At 42.7% G+C, this 25,731-nt stretch overlaps 1 protein-coding gene across 1 annotated transcript in view; it reads left to right on the forward strand.

The window, feature by feature from the left end:
• The first annotated feature begins 664 nt into the window (after positions 1–664).
• LOC125660290 (uncharacterized) overlaps positions 665–25,731 on the forward strand; it is a 50,739-nt gene continuing 25,672 nt past the window's right edge. The window contains exon 1 of the mRNA XM_048892111.2: positions 665–730. The gene's annotated coding sequence lies outside the window, so the exon portion shown is untranslated. The remainder of the gene's footprint in view (positions 731–25,731) is intronic.

Consider the following 25,731-nt stretch of genomic DNA (forward strand, 5'->3'; position numbering starts at 1 on the left):
GCGGGTGTGACCGGTCCACAGGGGATGCTTACTCCTCCTAGATACCTGATCCCACCTCTGGTATATCCAGGGGTCCGTTATGAGATCACTGTTCGTTATCTTCACCTTTCATGTAGCCCTTGTCGTTTTTATTTATCGATGCACTTTGATGATTTGCAAAAAAATATCTCGTGAAAATTTAAAAGGCGAATAGTCTCGTGAATGACAAATAATTTACCGTGTATCAAACTCCTCTGCATTGGATACGAGTTGATCGAGCAATGGATTCCTATCGTTTGTTTAGAACGGTCCCTGAGTGCCCTCTGCAGTGTGCTGCATATATTTATTTTTCAGTTATTTACATTAACCTTGAAGAGGAACATTAGGGTCCCTATAGACGTCACGACGTTATCAATATGTCAATGTTGCACAGTGTGGGTAGTAAGCTTACCGACTCTTGTAAATAAATACAACATATTTTAACACATTCAAGTTGTTGAATTTAACGACATTATTTTCTTTATCCTGTTGCAATCCGTGAATTCTTATTGTTTATCAACACCTATTTTTGCCTCATCCGACCCATGAATAGTGAATGAAATAGCTTGTATCTATTTTTTAACATTGACGGTATGCACATATTCCCATTTTATTCAAAGAAGCCACCAACTGCGTTCCATAGATATTCTCGACTTCACCATACCGAGTCTCGAAATTCGGGAAAAAACAGTTTTATAGGAAGCCAGGAAAAGTAAGTTTTCGGTGCACTATAAGGCACCTTGAGCTCCGATGGAAGAAAAAATTGTTTTCTGTGTCCCTTTAGTAGATCTTGATATTAGATATATTTGTGAAAAGCAGGTCTGCATATATTCGCATATCGGTTGACCTATTTTAAAAAATCTCGGATTGCCGTTAACATGCAATGGTGTTCAGTATGACAGCGTCTTAGCGGATTAGATAATGCATTTCAGTAGAATGCTGTTTCATATATCCCTATTGGACCAACTTATCTATTGGTATATATATGGTTTGGGCCGGATTCGATCCAGCAGGGGTGTAAACTATAAAAACACTACATGTGTATTCATCTCCGTTTATGTCACAATTGGTTTTAGGTTGAGTTCAGTTGACCGTCACTGTTGGTAAGACCTAGAGGTTCTTACTCCTATTGGTCGGGTCACTGTCATTAAAACCTTACTTATCCCAAAATTGAATCATTTGTTCATATCACTTCCTACTCCTAAAAAGGAAACAATTACATATTTGTACAAAATTATCTTTGAATTCTTGTGGAAATTTAGTATAGATAAAGTCAAGAGGTCTATGATAACACAAGACTATCTAGCAGGTGGTTTAAAGGACACATCTCGTGTTTTCAAAGTATACAGAATTATATGCATTTTGTCTTCCTTATGCTTATAGAAATTAATTGTAATAGTTCGTTCGCTGAAGTATTGCGATAATTAGCCACAATACGGACTTAAATCTAAGCCCCGATTTCAAAAAGCCTAGTTAATTAGATAGGTAGTCACGTGGTACAGTGACGTCATATGCGACCTTCGTCGATCAACTTGTTGTAAAACTAGTGTTAGATATTTTTAAAAACTCGGGTTTTAGGGGCCTAATTTATTTACCATGGATAACATTTATTTCGATGTTGACAAATTTCCAGAGTCTTATATCTTTTAGCCACCAGTGCATACAAATAGCGACCCAAATGTAGCGAGAAAAGCGAGTATGAAATCTGCATAAATTTGCGAGTAAATAATGTTTACATCGGATCCCTGTCTAAACACAATTTGGTAATGCCATTTCTGTAAACAACTGTAATTAGCGTTGTTGCTTTTCTAAAATAAACAGTGCAATTATTATTAAATTTATTTTTGGAGAAGTTAGATAGGCCTAAATTATGATACGATTATGTATCATTGACAACTAGGCCTACTGTCACGGGTGCATTTCGAAAAAGAAAAAATAATAATAATGATCAAACTTATTGTGAAAATCACAATGCTTTTAAATTATTTTATTAAAGCAATTTTATTAGGCCTAATCATTATTTTTTGTTATCAACACGTTGTTACATAGGAAGTGGGAGCGCGGCGTGCTGTTGTTGTAAACACGTACGCGTTCCTTAAAAAAATGAAAGCATTATAATTCAATTCAAAGTCGGGAAATATTATATTTTATAATTTATAATTGAAAGTTCAATTATCTTTTATCTTTAAATTTCTTTTTTAAAACTACCAGTTGGTAGACACTGCTAGCAAAGTTCTGCCTATGTTGTTACAAGGTGAAGGTCAGTTGGTGCGAGTGTGTATTGAATTCGAGAGCAGAACGGAAAGCATATGCCGTAGGCCTATATGTAACAGTGCGTAGCTTCGATAGAACCATTTTCTCGCAGTTTATCTACGTATTTGTCCAAGTGCTTGTTAGAAAAAGTACAGGGACAAATTTTACTGGATGTTTTTATGGCAAAGTCGTTGTGCCGACGAAAAATATTCACGTCTTGTCCCTCATACCTTCCTTCGAAAATTGATAAAAACACAGTCCAAATCCTCTCTACTGACAGCAAGTACACCCTTAAACGGCACAAAACACCCTAATGCAGTGTTATCTACAAGCTGTTAATGTGATAATTGTTTGTTTGTCAATTAAATCTAATCTGTTTATGAAATGGCTATCAACTGTTTTCAAAATCTTCTCGCTCGAGGTCGCATATGATGTCACAGATAATGGCGCGTAAAATATCGAAGAAAATATGCATATCGCAAGATTTGAATTTCATCGCTTTCAAACTCGAAAACTACGCAAACTGTTTCATTTAAAACATATGTAAAGTAGTTTTAGGCATGAAATGAATTAATTTTGCTGAAAAAATTAAAAAGTTTAAAAACATGCGATGGTTGATATAAACAACTTTATTACATCTCTGAAATGTTCATGGATTAAGAGACTTACTAAGAGACTTACTAAGTCTAATTGTTATAAACCTTGGATGAGTATCTTCTTTGCTGTGTATGGAAGTGATATCTTAAAGAAATTATATGACTTTGGAGATAGCTTTATTTTAGAATGCTTACTTAATGAAAATAATGCATTTTGGAAAGATGTTTTTACTTCTTGGCTTTCTTATTTGAAGATCAGTCAAAATTCTCCAAAACTAAAAAGTAATTTTCAAAATATTCCAGTGTGGTACAATTCTAATATTAAAATAGCTGGAAAGCCTGTTTTTATTAAAGCATGGTATGATAAAGGGATTAAAGTTGTTCAAGATTTTTTTGACAATGATTGTAATTTCCTTGCCTTAGAAAAATTACAATGCTTATACAATCTCCATGAAGTTTGTGTAATGCAATATAATAGCATTATCACAGCAATTTCAAAATACCTAAAAAGTTTGTCTATTGATAGACATTTAGCCAAAAAAATTACTAATCCCTGTATGCCTGTATTTTTTGAACATGTTTTGATGCATGAAAAATGTTCCAAAATCATTTACAATATTTTGAACGAAAACGATACGATCCCAACTTCTATGGTCAAGTGGAAAGCTGAACTGTCTCCATATGGAGTGGGTGATATTTCCATACAAGGGGTGTTTAAAATTTGTTTCAAAACAACAACTGATTCTTCTGCTCAATGGCTACAGTTTAGAATTTTACATAGAATCCTTCCTGTTGGATATTATTTGAAAAAAATTAATGTTAAAACAAATGACTGCTGTAGATTTTGTACAAGTAATGTGGAGACGATGACACATAATTTTGCTTCATGTGATAAAACCCAAACATTGTGGAGTGAGTTGAGTCTTCATATATATAGAAAAACTTCAGAAAGAGTAGGTTTTAATGTGTCCAATATTATATTAGGTGAAAATCCACTAACTTTTAATAACAAAGTTATGAATTTTATAATTTTATATGTTAAACAATACATCTTTACCTGTTTAATGCAGGATAAGGAACCAAACCTTGTTGGATTATTATGTCACTTAAAGTTAAAATATCATGTGGAAAAATATGCTGCAATTCAAAAACATAGAATGCACAGCTTTGATAAAATGTGGAAGAGATGGGAAGATATTTTTGAATAATTTCTTTTTTAATTTTTACATGTTTTTTTTGTTATGCTTCAATACTGTACAGCAAGTGACCACAGGAGAGAATGAAATGTATGTATGATTGATTGTCCGTTTGTTTATTTGTCTGTGTGATTATATTGTATGTGTCAAAAAACAAATAAATTATAAAAAAAAAAAAAAAAAAAAAGACCTAGAGGCAGTGACACTGTGTCCCTTCCAATGATATGCGCTGATCAATATTTTGTTTGTTGAGTTCGACGACAAGCAAAAACGTTTTTGTACGGAAGCCGGTTGGTACCAGCGTAGGAGCTCTGCTGCCACTTAATTTATGCGGCGGCCGCCACTTTAAAATATATCGGACGACCACCAGTTATTTAAGTGGTGCCCTTTTTCTCTCTCTCTCTTTTCCAAAACGAAAGAGGTACAACTCCCATTTTCTATAATTAGTATATTTAAATATTTTTTTTTCAAACTTTATTTTATTCACAAAGTGAATGGGATCGGGCAACAGGCATGGCCTATTTAAGCCCTCTCCCTACATCAAGGTAATCAAGATATAGGGCTCACGACGGGTGTAACTGGTCGACAGGGGGTGCTTACTCCTCCTAGACATATAATCCCACCTCTGGTATATCCGAGTGTCTGTGTTTGCCCAACTTTCTATTTTGTATTCGTTGTAGGAAATATGAGATTGATTATTGTTCGTTATCTTCATCTTTCATGTATGTGTTATTCAATTTATTAAGAGTATGATCGTTTGTCGGTCATGCTGTTAATTTATCAAGTTATATGAACGTTTATATCAATGATTCGCGCACGAGAAAATACAAAATGTACGTCATACACCAACGTACATGTATACGTAGAACCAACGGGCTGCCTCTCCACTTTTTGACAACGTTCATTTCCCGTTATTTCTACATGCAAATTATTTTCACACGGAAAATAATATATGTAATGTGGTAGGTTGACCCCCAATTCATTCTTTTTGTGGTAATAATGGATGGTAAGAATGTAACCTTGAATGAAGCGATGCATTGAAGGACGAACGGAGCCCCCTCCCCTCAAATTTAGGAGTATGCAGTTTGGGGAAAAGAGAAAATTTTAACTTCCTTTTCTGAACAATTTTAGAAGGCAATTTATCCCCCGGATGTCTCAACATTTTGAAAAACGCGTCTGCGTGCGATTTTAAACTCTTTGGAAATAACTCAACAGTACGAAGTAAATTGTTTTTTAAATATACAACTAGTGTTGTCACGATAATCGATTTTTAGGTTGTTGATTTTCGACAATTGATTTAAGATTTCATAATCGATTATAACCGATAAAATACAGTATTAGTACCTATTTTAATTCAAATAAAAGCTTTCCAGTCTTTTTACAACCGTTCAAGTTCTGTCTTTGTCCGCCATGCTAACATGCTAAAAGTAAGGTATAGTACGGTAGGAGTCGGTTCCGGATCCTCAAATGTCTCCTTAAAGTGTCAAAAATAAATATCAAATTCATTGTATTAATGAAACAAAATGTATTTACATATTCACGGTGATAGTTATTTTGAATTTTTCCAAAAGTAATTTATCACCGATTATAATCCGGAATGATCAGATAGGGTTTCTCAATTATGTGTGTAAAAAAACATGAACGAAGAAGACGAGTAGTATAAGGCGTCCCGATAGGGAGGTCAACTGAGTGCACTTTTTATGCAAATGAGGTCAAGTAAGGGCGTTTTTGATTGGTCAAGCGGTGTCGGGGTCAACGGAGTGCACTAGGACGGGGTCAACCCCAGCAGGGGTTGTAGGCCGGGTGTCGGGTGAATAGGTTGACCTACGGCCGCTGGTCTATGATGCGGTACTTTCGCTTTGAGTTCCTGGAATGAGTTCCTGCTATTTTTCTGAAAATAAAATCCAGTGAAATCCTGTGAAATCCTGTGTATTAAATCTAAAAGAATAACACAAGGTTTTAAGTTGACATGTTTATTAAAGAACAATAATACAATCCCCAGAGCTGGCACGGTCCCTAGTTTTACCCAGCGCTGTCTACAGGTAATATATATAAAGCGGCGCGCGGTGCATTGGGTGTCACTTTCGACATCATGTCAGACAAGTTACCTACTGGACTTCCACGGAGTTATATTGAACAGCGATTGAGATTTTTGAATGATCAGCTGAACAGACAACGGCAGCGTGAATTACAACTCCGCAGAGAGAATCAACGGCGACTACAGTATTTACAGCGGGGAGGGGGGAAAAAGAAACTCATTTCGGATTATTACAAAATTCAACTGGAACGAGGACGTCAATCACGGAAATTTAAAGTCAAGGAAAATGTCTACAATGTTGCTTTCAAACCTATTCCAGAGAAAGAAAATACAGCCTTCATTCGTCGGCTCTTCCGGGATATGTTAAAAAATGTGAAACAGGAAATGCAGTGCAATCCCAATGATTATCTACGTTTAAATATTCGGCACCCGTCTCTGGATTCAGCTATTTGGTACGAATTTACGCAGTCCAATCAGCTCAACGAGGACAAAATTCTGAACAAAATAGAATCCGTCCAGCAATCTAAAAAGGAATTCCTAATCACCGACGGGGCAGTGCAGATGGATTTTTTCCATGTCAAATATCCACAAGGCAGCGGGTGCACTAAGAAAAAACATCTACACGTGGATAAGGAGAAATTCAAAAACTCCAAGAGAGCGATCGTTCGCATTCAAAATCCTGAGGATTCTCTCTGCTTGTCCCGGGCTATTGTGGTAGCACGTCTACACAGCCAGAAATCAAACGACCCGGCATGGGAAACGAAATGGTTACGCATGAGAAAAGGGGATTTCAAAACGCTCGACCAGAAACGAGAAGCGATAGCCTTGATGGAACAAGCTGGGTGTGTTATGAACCAGCCGTGTGGGCCGCGTGAATGGGAGCAATTACAGCACGCGCTCGCCCCACAGTATCGATTGAAAATATTTCAATTCAAAACGAATACAACTCGTTTACGACTGGAACCTATTTACAAAGGACCGGGGCACGGGACTTGTTTGAATATCCTGCTGGATAACGAGCATTACGATGCCATTGTGTCTATGCCTGGAGTGACGGAAAACGGATACTATTGCGATTATTGCGATGTTGGTTACAGTCACATTGAAGATCATCGGACCGTCTGTCCTCATCGATGCTCATTTTGTTTAGCCGATACCCCCTGTACCCCGGACGGGACTCAGACGAATTGCCCTCATTGTAAGGGATTTTTCAGAAATGCAGCTTGTTACCAGAACCATTTAAAACCCTACAGCAGTAATACAACGACCACGGTCTGCAGTTTAATGGGGCGTTGTAACCAGTGTCAGAAATGGATGTCCAAGAAATTATTAAAACGCCACGCGTGTGGGGGTCAAACCGAATGCCGCATCTGTCACAAAGTCGTCACCATGCCTCATCACTGCTTTGTACAGACGAAACCCAAACCTAAGAAAGAAAAAGAAGAAGAAGAGGAGTTGAAAATATACATTTATTACGATTTCGAATGCAGTCAGGAAAACGGTATTCACATTCCCAATTTATGCGTGGCAGAACGTGTGTGTCAACATTGCGACAGTGTGGATATCGACAAGCCCTGTTCTCATTGTGAAGGATTCGGATCACAACGCCGCTTCCTATTTCAAGGACCCGACACGTTAAAACAGTTTATGGAATGGCTCTTACAGAGCGAGACCGATGAGCAAGGCCATGTGGAACTCAAACACGATGAAGCCACCATCATTGCCCACAATTTCAAAGGATACGATGGGCAGTTTATTTTGAATTACCTGGTGCACACGGCGTGTATCAAACCCACCGTCATCCTGAACGGCAGTAAAATCTTATCCATGCAAGTCTTGGGGTTGAGATTCATCGATTCTTACAACTTTCTACCCTTTGCTCTTGCCAAGATGCCCTCTGCTTTCGGATTAACGGAATTGAAAAAAGGATATTTCCCGCACTTTTTCAACACGACAGAGAACCAGCAGTATGTGGGTCCTTACCCGGCCGCTCATTTCTACAATCCTGACGATATGTCCACCGCCAATCGTGAAGCCTTCTATACTTGGTACCATCAACAAGAGGGCAAAGTCTTTGATTTCCAGAAAGAATTCTTAGCTTACTGCATCTCGGACGTGGATATTTTACGCCGGTGTTGTGCCCATTTCAAGTCCACCCTGTTTGATCTGGTGGAAGTAGACCCCTTTCAAGAATCCATCACGTTTGCCAGCACGGCTAATTTAGCCTACCGACGAGGATTCATGGTTGAAAATACCATCGCCATCATTCCCAATATGGGCTACCGGCCAGCACGACGATATTCAGCTAAAGCTTGTCGATGGCTCGCCTGGCTAGAACATCAACATCACTGCATACGACATGCTAGAAATGGGGGCGAAGTCACGCTTGGACCCTATACAGTAGATGGGTATGATGAGGAATCTCGTATCGTGTACGAATTCTATGGCTGTTACTGGCACGGCTGTCCCACCTGTTTCCCGAATCTGTTGACTGACATGCATCCTCATCGTGTTCAGCATACGTATCAAGACCTCTACCTGGACACCTTAAAACGAGCCAGTGCTTTAGAAGACCAAGGCTATACAGTCGTGAGCATATGGGAACACGAGTTTGATCGTCAGACCCAGACCAATCCCGACTTACAGGAATTTTTACAAGGAGTCGATATACAAGATCCTTTGAATCCCCGTGACGCTTTGTACGGAGGCCGGACCAATGCTACACGACTGTATTGTGAGGAGGGTGACATGCGATACGTGGATGTCTGTTCCCTGTACCCGTACGTGTTGAAATACAAGCCATTTCCCGTCCAACATCCCCAAGTCATCACCAGCCATTTCACCGATGTCAGAGACTATTTCGGGCTCATTCGTTGTCGTGTCCTCCCACCCCGAGAGCTGTATCACCCCGTATTACCTTACAAGACCGGGGGTAAATTACTCTTTCCCTTATGCCGCACCTGTGCGGAACAGCGCAACTTAGGATCCGACGAGCGGTGCCACCACACCGATTCTGAACGCAGTCTCACGGGCACCTGGGTGACCACCGAACTTCACAAAGCATTAGATCTAGGCTATCGTCTCGACCGCATTTACGAAGTTTGGCATTTTGAGAAAACCAGTGACCACTTATTTCGAGCGTATATCAACACCTTTTTGAAAATTAAACAAGAAGCTTCCGGATTCCCCGAGGATTGTCAAACAGCCCAACAGCAGCAACATTACATTGAGGAAATTCAGCAACGAGAAGGCATTGCCATGAATCCGGCAGACATCCAGAAAAATCCGGTCCGAAGAACCATTGCCAAACTCTTTTTAAATTGCTTGTGGGGAAAATTTGCTCAACGATTACAATTACCCAAATCACTGTATCTCACGGAAGAAGAAGAATTACAACAGAAATTACAAGATGCCACTTTAGAAGTCAAAGGCATCGAACTCTTAGAAAATCGTGAACGCCCCGAATGTGATATGATGCTGATCAATTATCAGGAGAAAGAAGAATTTTTAGAAGACTGCCCCTTTGGAAACGTGGTGCTGGCGTGTTTTACAACAGCTCATGCTCGTTTACATTTGTACGAGACGTTACAGCCTTTGGGAGAGCGTGTCTTATACTTTAACACGGATAGTATCATCTATCAGCACGACGAGACCCAGTTCAATCCGACCATTATCAACAGTTTAGGCGGCTGGACCGATGAATTGGGTGGAGATCGTATCATCAAGTACATGTCGGGCGGGCCCAAAAATTATGCATACGAGACCCAGGGGGGAAAATCTGTCTGCAAAGTCAAAGGATTGACACTCAATTATCGTGCCTCTAGAGTCGTGTCTCTCGATACGTTGGAAAAAATGTTAAAAGGAGAAGAAGAAGAAGTCCATGTCAGCTATCCGCACTTTATTCAACGAACCCGCCAACATGATGTGCGAACCATTCCTCTGGTGAAGAAATACCGCATGGTGTATGATAAACGTCAACGTATTCATAACTATGACACGCTGCCTTACGGGTATTAAAAAGGACATGCTAGAGAAAACCATCAGTCGGCAAAATGACGGACTACGAATCACTACATAACCCGGGTACACCACGTTATGCTCTACTGTCAGATCGAGTAGCGTCGTTTGAAAATGCTCCCGAACACTTGCAGAAGCTATTACCTACCATTGCAGAAGCGGGATACTTTTACAAAGGGTACGGGGATAACACGTGCTGTTTTTATTGCAACTTTGGACTTCACCATTGGGGAGCTGTCGACAATCCTTGGATACAACATGCTTATTGGTATCCTCACTGTCCTTACCTGAAGTGTAATAAGGGTAAACAATGGGTACGCCAAATGTTCGACGCCGTTAGCCGAATGCGAGACACAGGGAAGGATTGGGGAGACTTGTCTGTAGACAGTGTGGAGAATCCGGCTACGACGACGGAGAAATGTCATCTGTGTTTAGAAAGAGACTTGAGAATAGCTTTTTTACCTTGTGGTCATTTATGTACTTGTGCTATATGTGCTACGGGACTGAAACAATGTCCTATTTGTAGACATAGTGTTGAGCAAGCTGTACGTATTTTTATTTGTTAATAAATATGTATGATCCCATGAACTTGTGTCATTTATCAAGATGTATACCTACGAAACACTTGAACCTTTTCAGTTGAAACATGAATTTACCATGGTGGTGGCTGGACCCTCTAAATCGGGTAAAACGGAATTTGTCAAGCAACTGGTGCAAAATACACAGTGGATTGCACCGCCTCCCGAAAAGATAGTATGGTGTTATCGAGAATGGCAGTCCGCGTACGAATCCTTACAGGACAAGGTCACTTTTATCCGCAATATACCTCAAGACGATGAGCAGATAGTGGCGGATCTCAGTACGCGTCATCTACTCATTTTTGATGATATGATGGGAGGTAAAGCCATCGAATCGATTGTCGACTGGTTTACGCGCAAAGCGCATCATCGCAATACCAGTGTCATTTATATCACACAAAATCTGTTTGATCGAGCAGTACAACATCGTACCATCAGTCTGAATGCTCACTATCTTGTGCTGTTTAAAAATCCTCGAGATAAATCTCAGATTGGGGTGTTAAGTCGGCAATTACAAATGCCGCATTTACTTCCAGCCTATGAGGACGCCACCCGTGTACCTCACGGGTATTTACTAGTGGACTTGAGTCCTCAGACGTCGGACGATTTAAGATTAAGAAGTCAACTCTTTACCAACTTGGCTGTGCACATGCCCCCGAGAGTATAAATAATGTCACATCATGGGCAGGTGTATCATTCGAAAGACAGTCTTCATCATGGGTAGACCTTCCGCGAAGAGTAAATTAGTCAAAACGTTACGCCGTTTACAACGGGAACGGGATCCCGTTCAACGGAGCCATCTCATTGAATTAGGACGTAGAGCCTTACTCAACTGGTTTGCGATGGGAGCTCGAAATTTATTGCGAGGGGTCTTACCAGGCAATAAAATCACTCAGCGGTTCATTCAATCCCATCGCCAAGACTTGAGTGTCATTGCCGATAAGAAGTCCAATGAAGAAGAGCGTAAAAAAGCCATTTTGAAACGAGGAGGCGCCGGATTCTTAGGAGGGACCATTATCCGTCATTTATTCAAATGGGAAACAGGCCGTAAGCCCCGTGGGGGACAACCCAAGAAAACCCAAGAAACCACGGGCTAAGAAAGCTAAAAAATCACCTCAGAGAATTCCTAAACTCATTATTCGCTTACCTAAGAAGACACCTAAGAAGTCCCCTAAGAAATCCCCTAAGAAGACACCTCTCAGGATGAAGAATCCGTTTCCCAATTGGGCTCCAAAGAAAACCCCTCTCATTGTGAAGATGCCGTTTCCCAAGGCCACTCCCCCCAAGGCCACTAAAACGTTAGCCAATCTGAAAGCCGGATTAGCTCAAAAGAAAATGGAACGACCCATGCATGGGCCTATAGGAAGTTCCAGAACCAGTGATACTGCTCTACCGAGTTTTGCTCATACCTTTGGAAGCATGAAATTTCAACCCTTAACCACCTCAACACCGGTTCAGGTGCAAAAGAAATATAAATGTAAATTTTGCCCTCTGGTCTTCAATGCGAGAGAGAACCGCAATCGTCACGAAGAGACCGTCCATCACAAGCGTTTTGATCCTAAACATCCGAGTGCCATTGTCCTGGACTAGGTATAAAAAGGAGGGGGAAGGGGCCCCACCCTTCATTACCATGGCTCATACGAAGAAGTGTGAATGTCGATTACGCCCTCATTTACCGCTCTTGCAGACGTTAGCGGCTCCTCACTATTCCAGCAAATTAAAGACAGAGGTGTTGAAACATTGTTCCAATGACTGCATTTTAAAGATTTGTGAGATTGTGTACAATCTATTAAAAGGGGTGATTCCTCTCAATCCTACTCAGAAGCGACAACTGGGTCGAAAGAAACACATCTTAAGACGCTTAGTCCGGACTCAACCCGTGAAAAAACGACGAGGTATACTCATCCACCAAAAAGGATTGGGCTCGTTTGTGTGTGGCAAGATTTGTAAGAAATCATGAGTCGAAAAATGGTGTTGGTACCGGAAGCGATGCTCAACGAATTAAAAGGCAAATTACCTAAACCTCCCGAATTTACCTCGACTATTGGTTTACGCAGTGATTTGGACGAGATTGAACATCGAGATGATTTAACCGAGAAAGAAAAAGTGGGGTTGTATGGTCATCAACTTCATCGCTATCGTCAATATTTACAACAAGCTCGACATCCCACCCCAGCGACTCTATCCTCCCCAACCACTGCAACCAGTGCCGCCTCACCACCCACAGCCGCCTCAGCATCCGATGACTTGGAGGAACAGATTATCAAAAGCGTCAATAAACCGGGTCGAAAGAAAGCAGGTTTATTACTCGATCATCTCAAGAAATCCAAAGTGGTGACTTGGAATAAAGAAGGAGAAATCAGCTATAGAGGACGCAGGGTTCCCGATTCCAATATTGTGGATTTAATGACCGAAGCCCAACGACAAAGACCCTTAAGACATCGTGATCCCCCCACGGGATTAGAGGAATTTGCTCAAGCGTTAAAAGAGACTCATGCTCCCAAAGGATATGTGAACAATCGGGATGTTATAAAAGCCATGGACAAACCAGGGAAAATCAGTACGCCTAGACCTCTAGAGGAAGAGGAGAGCGGATTTCAAGAAATCTCTGGTTTTGACCAATCGTTCTATGAAACTCCCAGACGAATGATGACCCCTAAAAATATCTGGGAGGCCAGTAAAAAGACATCACGTGAAATTGGAAAATGGTTAAATCTACCATGAAAGCAGAACAGATCTTACAGCGACTGTATTACGATCCCAAGACAGGGTATGGGGGAGTCCAGGCGTTGTATCGTCAAGTGCGTCAATTAGGACACAAGATTACCCTGTCTCAAATTCGAGAATGGGTGAAAGCTCAAGATACCTATACCTTGCATAAACCGATACGGAGGAAATTCAAGCGACGACAAACACGAGTGACGGATATGGATGAACAATGGCAATTAGATTTAGCCGATGTCTCCAGCTTGAAACAAGACAATAATGGGTATACGTTTTTATTATGTGCCATTGACGTGCTGTCTAAATATGCCTGGGTCGTGCCTTTAAAACAGAAAACGGGGAAAGAAATGATACGAGGCTTACGACGGATTTTTCGAGAGGGACGTCGCCCCGTGCGCATTCAGTCCGATCAAGGAAAAGAATTTACCAATAAAGAATTTCGTCAAGCCTTCAAATCCATTCATTTCTTTACGACCCGTAATGCCGAAACCAAAGCCAGTATTGTGGAACGTTTTCAACGCACGCTGAAAGCACGCATGTGGCGGTATTTTACACGTCATAAAACACGACGGTATGTCGATGTCTTGGGGGATCTGGTGTATGGTTACAATCATACCTATCATCGCAGTATCCGGCGAGCTCCTGCTCAAGTCAATGCCAAGAATGTCTTGACCGTATGGAAAACCTTGTATGGAAAACAGAGTGCCGATACCACGAGTCGCTTGCAAGTGGGGGATCGTGTACGCATTAGTAAAGCCAAACGTACGTTTGAAAAAGGATATTTACCGAATTGGACCAAAGAACTGTTTACCATCTCTAGAAAAGTGCCAGGACGAAACGTCTATCGCATTCAAGATGATCACGGGGAAGAATTAGAAGGAACGTTTTACGAGAAGGAATTACAACAAGTGATTAAAGACGATGATGTCTATGAAGTGGAAGAAATCTTAGGGTATAAAAAGCGGCGTGTGGGAAAAAAAGTCATTTCAGAAGTCAAAGTGCGTTGGAAAGGATATCCTCCCAGTTTTGATTCATGGATTCCGCAAGCGGATCTCATTCAACCATGACCGCCCAGTGGACTTTCTTGGGTGAAAAAGTCCCTCGAGCAGAAATTGTGTATTTTGCACAATTATTCCTGTGTTTAACCATCATTATCACCTCGGTCGTCATGTTAGCCTTAGGCGATCCCAATCGCGATTTTTGGATGGTGACCTTAAGTTCTTTGGTGGGCTACGTCATGCCTAGTCCACAAATGACGTTAGCGAGCCCGAGTATAAAACAGGAACGATCTTCTTCAGATTCATCAGTTCACCATGGCTAACACACAGTACGCCTGGAAACAAGAGGGAAAGAAAACGGCATGGTTTGCGGATAAGCAGATGTGTTTGATGCATTGTAAACAACACAAAACGTCCACACATCCTGTGTACTTGTACAAACGTATACTGATACCTCACGGATGGTCAGCCTTTATCATGAAGACCAAGTATCAAGAGTTTCGCTGGAAAGTCAAAGCCTTCTGGGGATTGATGGGACGACAAGACGAATCCGATTGGACCTTAAATGAGAGTCCTTGGTTTGACCATTCCGAGGACTGTCTCCGACATTTCAAAGACATGATCAATGAAGGTTATGATGTAGCCGATTGCTGGGGAACCCGACACTATCTGGTGATGCGACGACGCTTAGTCCCGAGACGAACACTAGAGTTGGAAGACTCGGATGCGTTGATGTGGGGTGGTGGTGGCCGCGATCAAGAAGAATGACATGTAAAATTGTGTATTAACATTATGTTGTATGTTGTTTCAAATAAAAAATTGTGAAAAAACAAAACGGTGTTGTGTATAAATAGAGAAGGAAACAGAGACAGGGGCTCATTTAAGACATCATGGCTGGAGGAGGAGGAGAAGGGTTTTACATGACTCTGTTGAGTGATGGGTCGATGGAATCGTTTCCGACGAATACGACGGCTCAATTTAAAACGTTATTGCCACACACCATGGACTTAACGGATGGAGAATGGGAAGTCGGATTGACCGAAATGATGTACTCGGCCAACTTACAAAACGTATCGGATAGCGAGGCTTATGTGGACGTTCTCATTCCAGATCCGTATACGCAACATGTCCAAGATCCCAACACTTATAAATGGGAAAGATTTAAGACAGAGAATATGGGCAAAGTCACGATGGCCAGGTGTGAGGTGGTGGTCCCCTGGGATCTGACGCCATGGTCCCATCTCTTTGCGGGAGGGGATAGTTTATTTCCCTTCGATATCATTCGCATTCACTTTCGACCCGGAGCTTATACACAACCTTTGGCGTTAATCAATGAGATCAACGCAGCCTTAAGGAGAACCCTGTGGAAAGTATGGACCGAGTTAGGGAATCCTAACGACGAGGGGAATAACCAGATCTTAGTGTATCACCCCGAGTACGATCGTGTCGAGTATCAGTTTAATGGGAAAGCACTGAGATCCACCCCCATGTGCATTCGTTTCCCTACGCCCTTAGCGTACAAGCTAGGTCTGGATAGTGACAAAATGATCCTGGGCCAAGAAACCATGACGAAATGGATCAACGTGAATTACTTGGGGAACACGACCATGGATGTCTACGACAATCTGAAAGCCATGTATGTGTATTGTGACATTGTGGATCCTCAAGTGGTGGGCACCAACAAATTGAAATTATTGAGAGTCGTCCCCTGTACGGCTCAATACGACGATCGACAACAAGCCCGTTGGGAACCGATTCGAGCCGAATATTTGAAACTGAGTAAGAAATATTTCGATACCATTGAGGTACACATCATGAATTCTTTAGGGCGTCCTATGGGGTTTTTAAATGGGCGCTCCTTAGTCAAACTTCATTTCCGCAAAGTGTATTGAAAGATGAAGTACCATCGAGGAGTCAGACGCCAGAAAGGACACGGAATCTGGTTTCTCATTCCGTGGATTGCCAATGCCATTGTGGGTCAAGCGGGGCAAGGAAAGAAGAGAAAGAGACGGCGTAAAAAGTATAAAAAGCGGGTGTAACCCCTAACGAAGTTCATTTACATCAAGATGCACTACCATAAAGGTTTAATACGACAGCAGGGTCACGGGCTTGGAGCCCTGCTGGGAATAGCCAGCAAAGTGGCGGGTCCCCTGATCAGTGGATTATTAGGTGGAGCCCCCGCACAACAGCAACAACAACAACAGCGTCCTGTCTATCAAGAGAGATATTATGATTACGACCGCCCTTATCGCTCTTATCAGAGGAGACGACGTAGAAGCCATCCAACAGAAGAATATGATCCAGAATCTGAAAAGCAGAAGGGAAAAGGATTTTTCACCGATTTACTCAAATCGGGGGCTAAAAGTGCCTTAAAGGCTGCTGCTAAAACAGGGATGGATGTGTTAGATAATAAACGATCACTCAAAGACGCTCTCAAGACACACGGTGCCCAAGCCCTGAAAGAGACAGCAGGGTATGCTCGTAGGCGAAGGTCTCGAAAAACCCCATCCAAACGAGGAAGAAAAGCGCGCACAGGAATACTCAGGAAGCCTGGAACCACGACCCTCAAAAGAAAACAGGTGGGAAAACAGGTGGGAAAACAGGTGGGAATACAGGAAGGAAAAGGATTTGTTAAAAGAAAACAACGTATCTTAGCTCGGGGAGGGCCTCATAAGAGACCTAGGAAGCAACCTAGGAAGCGATCTAGGAAGGGAGGTAGGAAGCTAGTGAAAAGGGGTAAGCCAAAACGCTCTCTGGATATTTTCGACTGAGAACCCTATAAAAAGGGAGTGAGAAGGAGCCCAGAACACATTTGATGCCAGTTCACGCTGAGTAACACATCGTTCCAATATGATGCACCGAGAATCTTGCGCTTGTGGCACCAGCAGTTTAGAACTGTTTAAAGTGCCCCCGACCAACGTCACTTTAGAAGATTCGAAATGGATGGAATATTACCCCATTTCCAGTACCCTCAACTCGGATACGGCTCCGATTGAATTTGAAATCAAAGGACAAGGAGATGAATATCTGGATTTATCCCAAACTTATCTCCAGATGGTCTGTAAATTCACGAAAGCCAATGGAACGAATCTCGCAGGAGGCAATTCGACCTCGACCCCCGTGAATAACATTCTCCATTCCTTGTTCAGTGAAATCGATGTCAGTCTCAATGGAAAAGTCATTACCCCGGGGACGGATACTTATCCCTACAAAGCGTATCTGGAGAAATTGTTGTCTTATGCACCCAAGACTCTGGAAACCCAGATGAGAGCCTGTAGCTTGTGGGAAAAAGATACGGCAGGACATATGGATGAGGTCAAATTAGAAGCTCTGGCTCAAACTCCTGTGGAATTTGCAGTAGTGAATAACAAAGTCAACATCGCGGCCGTCATCCCGACTCCCGAGTATCCGGATGATTCCAAGAATGTAGGGTTGAGAAAACGTCACGAGAAGATTACAGACAGTAAGGAGATCGTGTTGATGGATCGATTACATCTGGATTTGTTTGAGCAAGAGAAATGTCTCCCTAATGGTTTGGATGTCCGTCTCCGATTCAATCGCGCTCGACCCCAGTTCTACATGATGACCGATGCCGGGAGTAGTGGGAAAGTGGCCATTCAAAGTATGATCTTGTGGGTGAGGAAAGTCAAACCTGTGCCGAGTATCATTAATCTCATCAATCAGCAACTGAGTACTCAAACGGCGAAATATCCATTGAGACGAGTGGAAGTGAAAACCTTCACCATTCCTAGTGGCACCCAATCTAAAATCACCGATCATCTGTTTCAAGGACAGATGCCTAAACTGATCGTGTTGGGCTTTGTGGACAATGCGGCTTTTAATGGGGATAATACCAGAAACCCCTTTCATTTCCAAAATGAGAGAGTCAAGAAATTAGAAATCAGTATCAATGGAGAAATGATGGAAACCCGACCTTTGGAACCTAATTTCACCGACGATCAGTACCTGAGATCGTATTTGAGTCTGTACAAAGGCTTGGGAAAATTAGGTCAGGACTGGGCTCCGGACATTACCCTGGAAGAGTATAAAAACGGTTACACCCTCTGGTGTGTGGATTTCACGAAAGATCAAGAAGCCCAGACGGATAAATTTCATCTCATACAGACGGGGAACTTGAGAGTGGAAGTGCAATTTGCCGCCAACGTAGCCAGGACCTTAAACTGTGTGGTGTATGCCGTGTTCGACAATCTGTTAGAAATCAACAAACAACGAGAAGTCAGCATCGATTACTAAGAGAGAGATGGATACTCAGCAATTGAGAGATGTTTTACAACGAGATTTAGGACCGGCGTTTGCCGGTGTGTATCCTCGAGATGTCATACCTGAGCTGTTACCTCATCACAAAGCCATCGTGGTGAATACAGACCCTCACGATCGCCCTGGAGCGCATTGGGTCTGTTTGTATTTGAGTAGCCCTACCGTCGAATATTTTGATTCTTACGGATTACCCCCCAGCCATAAAGACATCCAAGACTTTATTCAACGCCACGGAGAGACTTGGATTCATAACACCCATTGTTATCAAGATTTGAATACGGATGTCTGTGGACAATACTGTGTGTATTTTTTACATCAACGCCATCGCCATAGAAGCACCGTACGAGAATGGTTACTTCCCTGGAAAGGCACGGCCTTACAACGCGATCGTTTTGTGGCGGATTGGTTTAAAGAGACCTTCCGTAAACCGAGAACCCATCAAGGACAAACTTGTCAATGTCAAAGACTGAATGTATTGTAAACTATGTTATTGTTATTGTTTATAGTTGGAGTTTAATAAAACGTTGGAAAAAAAAAAAATTCTTGTCATTGTAATCAACCATGTCTTTTCAAAAAGAATGGGTAGCCCTGAAAAGGGCTGTTTTCTTTCTCTCTCTCTGTTCTTGGTCTTTTCTCTTCTTCTTCTCTCTTCTCCTTCTTCTCCTTCTCTTCTTCTCTTCTCCTTCTCTTCTTTTCTTCTCGGTCCCCCTCACTGTCTGTTCTTCTTCTTCTTTCTTCTCTTCTTTTTCTGCTCCTCCGGGGGTTGCTCGTGGTCAAACACAAAAACGGGCAACCACCCGTGTTTAAAAAACAATCTCCCCGGAGGCCGTCGCACCACTTCTAACTCTGCGTCCCAGTTTTCCTCAGGCGGGGGCAGATCCTGGCTCATGGGCGGTGGGGGAAGAGCCTCCCGTGAGGCCGGCGGGGCAATCTCTTGCTCCCAATCCTCCTCCCATTTGATACAATAATCATTCACTGTAGGGTCTGGTCCTACTCTACGGCTCATGGTTCTGGTTCCTTTAAAAAATCGGAATGCCCGATTTTTGACGTTGCGCTCGGTTTAAAAAGGCGAGAGCGCGGACGTCCTCGAAAACATCCCCTACCTCAGATGGCTGACGTCATGTTGATGACTCATCAAAAAACACTATATACATAGGTCACTTGTTACCATTTTTCTCAATCATGTCGTTTGAACGGTACGTGCACGATGAGAAAGATGTACTAGTGTGTGGGTATTGCCGAGGACCTTGGAGCACTTGTGGGTGTTTTCATTATAAAAAAGAAAACATCCTGGCCAAACAGAAGTGGATAGAGAGATTGGCAGAGCTGACGTATTATCCCTTTGTCTATAAATGTTGTAGTCACACTAGAGAACCCTGGCTAGAGTGTAAGTGTCCGCAGCATTGTACCATCACCCCTGAAGAAGAAATAGCTCATAAGGACTGTACCTGTGAGATCTGTCAGGAGTTTAGAGAGCGCTGGACTCAGAGAAAGTTTGATCCCCGGCTGTTTCAACATTGTCCTTACAGTCAAGAACCCTGGTCAACGTGTACCTGTGAGACCTGTCAACCACCATGGCGGTGACGGATCTACGAGGAGATGTATTATCTCTACCTTGGGTGGATGCTATTGTACAACAATGTAACTGTTTAACGGTGAAACCTCATGGATTAGCCGGAGGCAATTGGACTCATTATAGACAATGGATTTGTGACTTTGCTTATCAGTATCATAAACATGTTTACATTGTCAAGAAAATGTAACTTTATTATAGCTTTATTCTAGCTATTACTTGTGTTAATAAAAACTTTTTTAAAACAAACTTGTGTGTTTCTTGATTTTTGCCATAAAAAGTGTCTTTTCAAAAAAGTTGGTGGCCCTGAAAAGGGCCGTTTGGTCCTAAGGACCGACTTTCATTCCCTGCTTCCGGTAAACCGGCATAACGGGCACCGTCCCCGGGTGTGTCGCCGCTCCTGTAACTCTTCCACGCACGAGCAGCAAGCTGGGCGCTGCCCACATCCCCTACACGTAATTCCAGAGTGTACCCTGTCTTGCCAGCAGACAGGACACTTAAACCAGATGGGAACCGCCCTATCTGCCCAGCCAGGGACAGTCATAGGGTGGTTCCTCGGGGGATGAGTTGCCACCGGTGCGTGGGTTGGTCTCGGTGGTGGTGGAGTCCTCCCTGCAAACCGGATGGTAGGTGGTGGGGGTCTTGCAGGGGCTGCTGGTCTCGGTGGTGATGACGTGGCTGCCACCAACAGCGACGGACTCTGGGCTGGACTGGGAGGTGGTGCGGGGGACGGTGACCTCGGTGAATACTCCACCGGTGACGCTGGTGAGTCGCTCATCGGCACCGGGCTGTATTCCACTGGTGCCGATGGGATCGCTGGTGGTGGTGTTGTAGGCGTCGCCGGGGAGTAAGGTGGTGGTGGTGAGGGTGGCTGTGGGGCCCGTCGGCGCGGTCTCGTGGCCGTGGAGATTCGAGCGGTGCGGCGGCGGGGTGCCCTCCCTTCATACTCGGCCCGCACCCGGCAGATGATCTCACGGACCCCACTCTGGTCGAAAGGGGAGAAGGTGCTCAGGTCGTTCTCAGAACGCACAACCCAATTCTCCCCTACCCGTTCCTCAGCCACCACTACCAGCCGGTACCGAAAGCCAGGCAAGGTCTGGAAATTGTAGAGCGGGTCTCTTCTTGTAGCCATTCTTCTTTCTTCTTTCTTCTTAAATAATCTTCAAAAATCTTCTACAACTGTGCTGGATCACCAGTGAAGCGAACTGGCGAGTGCGCCGGTATATATCAGGAAAGCGCGGACCTCCTCGAAAACATCCCTCGCTTCGGAGACGAAGCCAAGATGGTGGCCGTCAAAATGGCGGATTTGTGCTTTCGAGTAGAGAGTTTTTTCTCATTGTCTTTTTCTAGACATTCGATATCTGTGCAAGGTAGATTTAATCTGATAGATTCTGAGACGGCGAATGCGTTAAACTTATTTTTATTTTGCTACGTCGCATAGTTTTCAAAGAAACAGCGGTTAAAGAGGTCGAGTCGAGGTTCAATGTTTCTTCACCGCCTCTTTAAAAATTTATTTCTCGACCATGTACATCCCTAAAAACATCTCATAAGGTCTATTCGATAGAAAACACCTTATTTGATTCGATTTTCACTCTACCTTTAGGATTTTCTGGATTCCTCAACAAATAAACCCTTCTCTGAGAGACTCAACCAAACACAGCTTTCGTGTAAACAATTTTATTCATGTCACATATTTCAAATACATAACTCCCACACACAACACCAATGCACATGTCTTTTTAAAATAGGGTCCAACATTTTTTCCATTTCTCGAATCCTGCGTTGAAATCGATATCGATCAGCGGCTACAGTCATCCAGATACTTGTCCGGTCTTCTTCGGGTAACAGATACACTTCATTATGATCCAGATTAAAAGTCACACGTTTAACTTGACGTACATCTCTCGAAGACATCGTAGTCTGATTTTCTCGATTTCTGCTCTGTCTGTGGGTCGAATTCGTTTCAATTCCCGGCCCATTAAATGAATCAATACTAAGGCTTGCGGGGTGATCCGGTTCTCGATCAAATACTGACAGAGACATGGATAGTCCTTTAAGCTGATGGGAAATAATTCTTCTCGCATATAGTGTAACACAAATTCAATCTGCCCAGAATGAATGTCTGTGAGATAATCCAATACATAAACTATCGCTTTCTCTGTGATGTGGTCACTGCTGGCCATCCTCCGGGAATAAATGAAATGAATTAAGTTCTTCACACTTTATGTATACTTCTCGAAGCCAGTCCTTGGTGATACTTTCAATCTCGGCGATTTTTTCAGGCATGCGTTTCTTGAATTCCTCCCCCACAACATAAATTAACATCAATCCCGCATCGTTATAGAGATTGATGTATATCCGGTTCCGTAGATCTGTATATTCGTCCAGAGTCATTGGAAACACCCCCGCTATCAGATAATTTTTAACAGCTTGAAACACCGTATCGTCTTGCATTTTCTCGACCCATTCTAATGCATGGTTATGCGCTTTTTCTGCGATGTTGTCACTGCTGGCCATCCTCCAAGAATAAAGGAAAAGAAAACGGTTAGGTTTTTTTTATACACCTTTTCCAACCAGTGATCGGTAATCGCTACAATCGCCCCAGTCTTCTCAGGTTCCCGTCGTCTAAATTCTTGGTCCATGGTATAAATCATGATCAATCCAGACTCTCTGTTCAGGTTGTCGGCTATATGCTTGCAAACGCTGGAATATTCATATAAGGTCATAGGAAATTCCCAAAAGATCAACAACTTCATGGCGAATTTATATCTCAACGGCTGTTTTTCTTTCCAGTCCTTGATACACTGTAATGCAGCGCTACGAGCGTTGTTCACCGATTCTTTGTAGTCCTCGAAATACTGTAATACAGCGGTAAGAACGTTGTTGTTCAATTCAGCCATGATGATCAAAATGAAAAAATTCTAAAACGTTCTTGTTTTATAACAGGGCAGCCATTCCTTTCATACGAATCAGTTCCACGAATCCTTTTTGTAGACAATCGCGTAAGATCCGATCAATGTCACTCATCTGGTCTGGAAGATTCTGTTTCAATTCCTCAGCATACAAATAAATCATGAGTAAACGTCCCGTATTGGTATTCTCCGCTAATGAATCAGCAATCCGTTGAAAACTATGTACATTTCTGACCTCCGGTGACATCTGTTGTACAAATTGACGAGCATTTTGAATGTGAGGATTATGTAAGGCCACGTTCATACATTGTAGTACATAACTATATCCATTTATTCTCGTAGTAGCACTGCCGCCCATAGTAAATAACGAACGTTCAGAAAACACCTGTATTTATAGGTAAAGGTTATGCATCACGTGATCAAACACCTGCACCACGTGATCAAACACCTGTACGTCAGCTGGTTTTTCTACAGTCATTCTTGTCTGACCTTCAGTCATGGATACACGGAGAATTTTAAGAGCGAGACGCCGCGGCCAGGGAATACAACCAGTGGAGAATTTAACCATAGTAGAAGATTATGTAGACGAGATGGGGATCTGGGACAATTTAGTACAGAGATGTCGCCATCGATTACGCTGGGGGCGATCTAAAAATTGGTGTTTTGACTATGTATTGCGGTCACATGAAACAGTGGAGGATATTTACCTGCGTTTAAGTGACATGTACCTGAAAAATTCCCCCCTCATACAGTACATGATTTACCAGTTTTACACGTTATTGAACGGCACTCAAAAAGTATCGGGATTTATTCGACTGGAGAAACCACGTTACCGGAGAAGTGTATGGGTAATGTTTTGGGATGCACACTGGATGTGGGAAACCGTCGAAGAGATACGTTTCCCCGGGAGAAGAGCTCGACAATTAGTACAACACATTATATCCGAAGATCATGACTTACACGTGTATATAGAAGAACCTGCGTATGAAGCCGGCCATTTTTAAAAATAAAAACTTCATGCACAGCCCTTTTTAGGGCTACTTTAAACACCAATATAAGTTCCATTCCACTAAAGTCAATGTGTACCAATGTGCACTAGCACGCGCTGGTCGCGAGAAACCGGCTTTTCAAGTTCAATTAGTGCACTAGCACGCGCTGGTCGCGCGATGTTCTAGCTGAAACCGGTTTTTCCAGAAAAAGATGATGCAACCACGTGCTCCCCACGTGCCCCTCACGAGACAGAATAGTCTAGACATTTTGCTGGCTATAAAAGCGGAGCCCCAGTGTCAGTCCTCATTCGATCTTCAATCACCTTCCAGAAGACATGGCTCAGAAACAACTAGAATTTGTGGACAAAGCTCAGAAGAAAATAGATCAGCTGGTACAGAAGCAGATGGGACCACAGAAAGACTACATTGAACTGAAGAAAGCTAAGAGTGACGATCAGAAGACTGAACTGGGGAAGACCTCGAACTTCTTGCTCACGTCTCCAGACTACGTTGGTCAAAGAAGAAGAGAAGAGAAGAAGATGGCCCAGACCTCGAACCAGACCACGAGCTTCAATCTCACGCCTTCAGACCACGTTGCTCGACAAGAGAAGATGGCCCAGACCTCGGATTACCTCCCTAGCCAGAATCCGACAGACCCCGGATTAGGCTTCTATTTTCCCGATTCACAGGATGCTACGGGACTGGAGATGGGCTTATACGATAAACCCCCCTTCGGTGGAGAAGATTCCCCCATGAGCAGGACCGATTTCGCCATCATTACCACGACACTAGACGGGATCGTTAACCGCATTAATGTGCTGAGTAATGAGATTGGAAATCATACCACAATCCTACTGAAGAAGCTGGAAGAGCTGACTTCTAAAAAACCTAGGAAGGAATACACTCCAGATTACACTGCTAACCCGTGCTACACGTGTGGAGAAACAGGACATTGGTCGCCGGATTGCCCACAGAAAACAGATTATCCACAGACCAGTAAGAAATCGAGGTCAGCAGATTCTCAACAGACCAGCAAGAAAACCAAACAAAAGGATCCTTGCTTCAAATGCGGAAAAATAGGACACTGGATTAGTGAGTGTCCAGAAGAACAAGCGGAGATAGATGCGATGATTGGGTCCGTACCTGGCTCAAAATCCCCTGTGAAGAGAGAATACACACCGTTAGAGATGTGGAATCCAACCGCACCTACTGAAGAACGGCCAAAAAAGAAGAAGAAACTCAGCAGAAAGTAATGGACTGTGCTTGAACTGTTATGCTTATTGAACTGTTTTTATGCTTATTGAACTGTTTTTATGTTTATTGAATTGTTTTGCATTGTTCTATGCTTGTACCATTGTTCTTTAATAAACATGTCAACTTAAAACCTTGTGTTATTCTTTTAGATTTAATACACTGTTATTCTTTTAGATTTAATACACAGGATTTCACTGGATTTTCAGAAAAATAGCAGGAACTCATTCCAGGAACTCAAAGCGAAAGTACCGCATCATAGACCAGCGGCCATAGGCCAGCCTATTCACCCGCTCTACAACCCCTGCTG

The sequence above is a fragment of the Ostrea edulis genome, chromosome 9 (genome assembly GCF_947568905.1).
Source record: "Ostrea edulis chromosome 9, xbOstEdul1.1, whole genome shotgun sequence".
Lineage (NCBI taxonomy): Eukaryota > Metazoa > Mollusca > Bivalvia > Ostreida > Ostreidae > Ostrea > Ostrea edulis.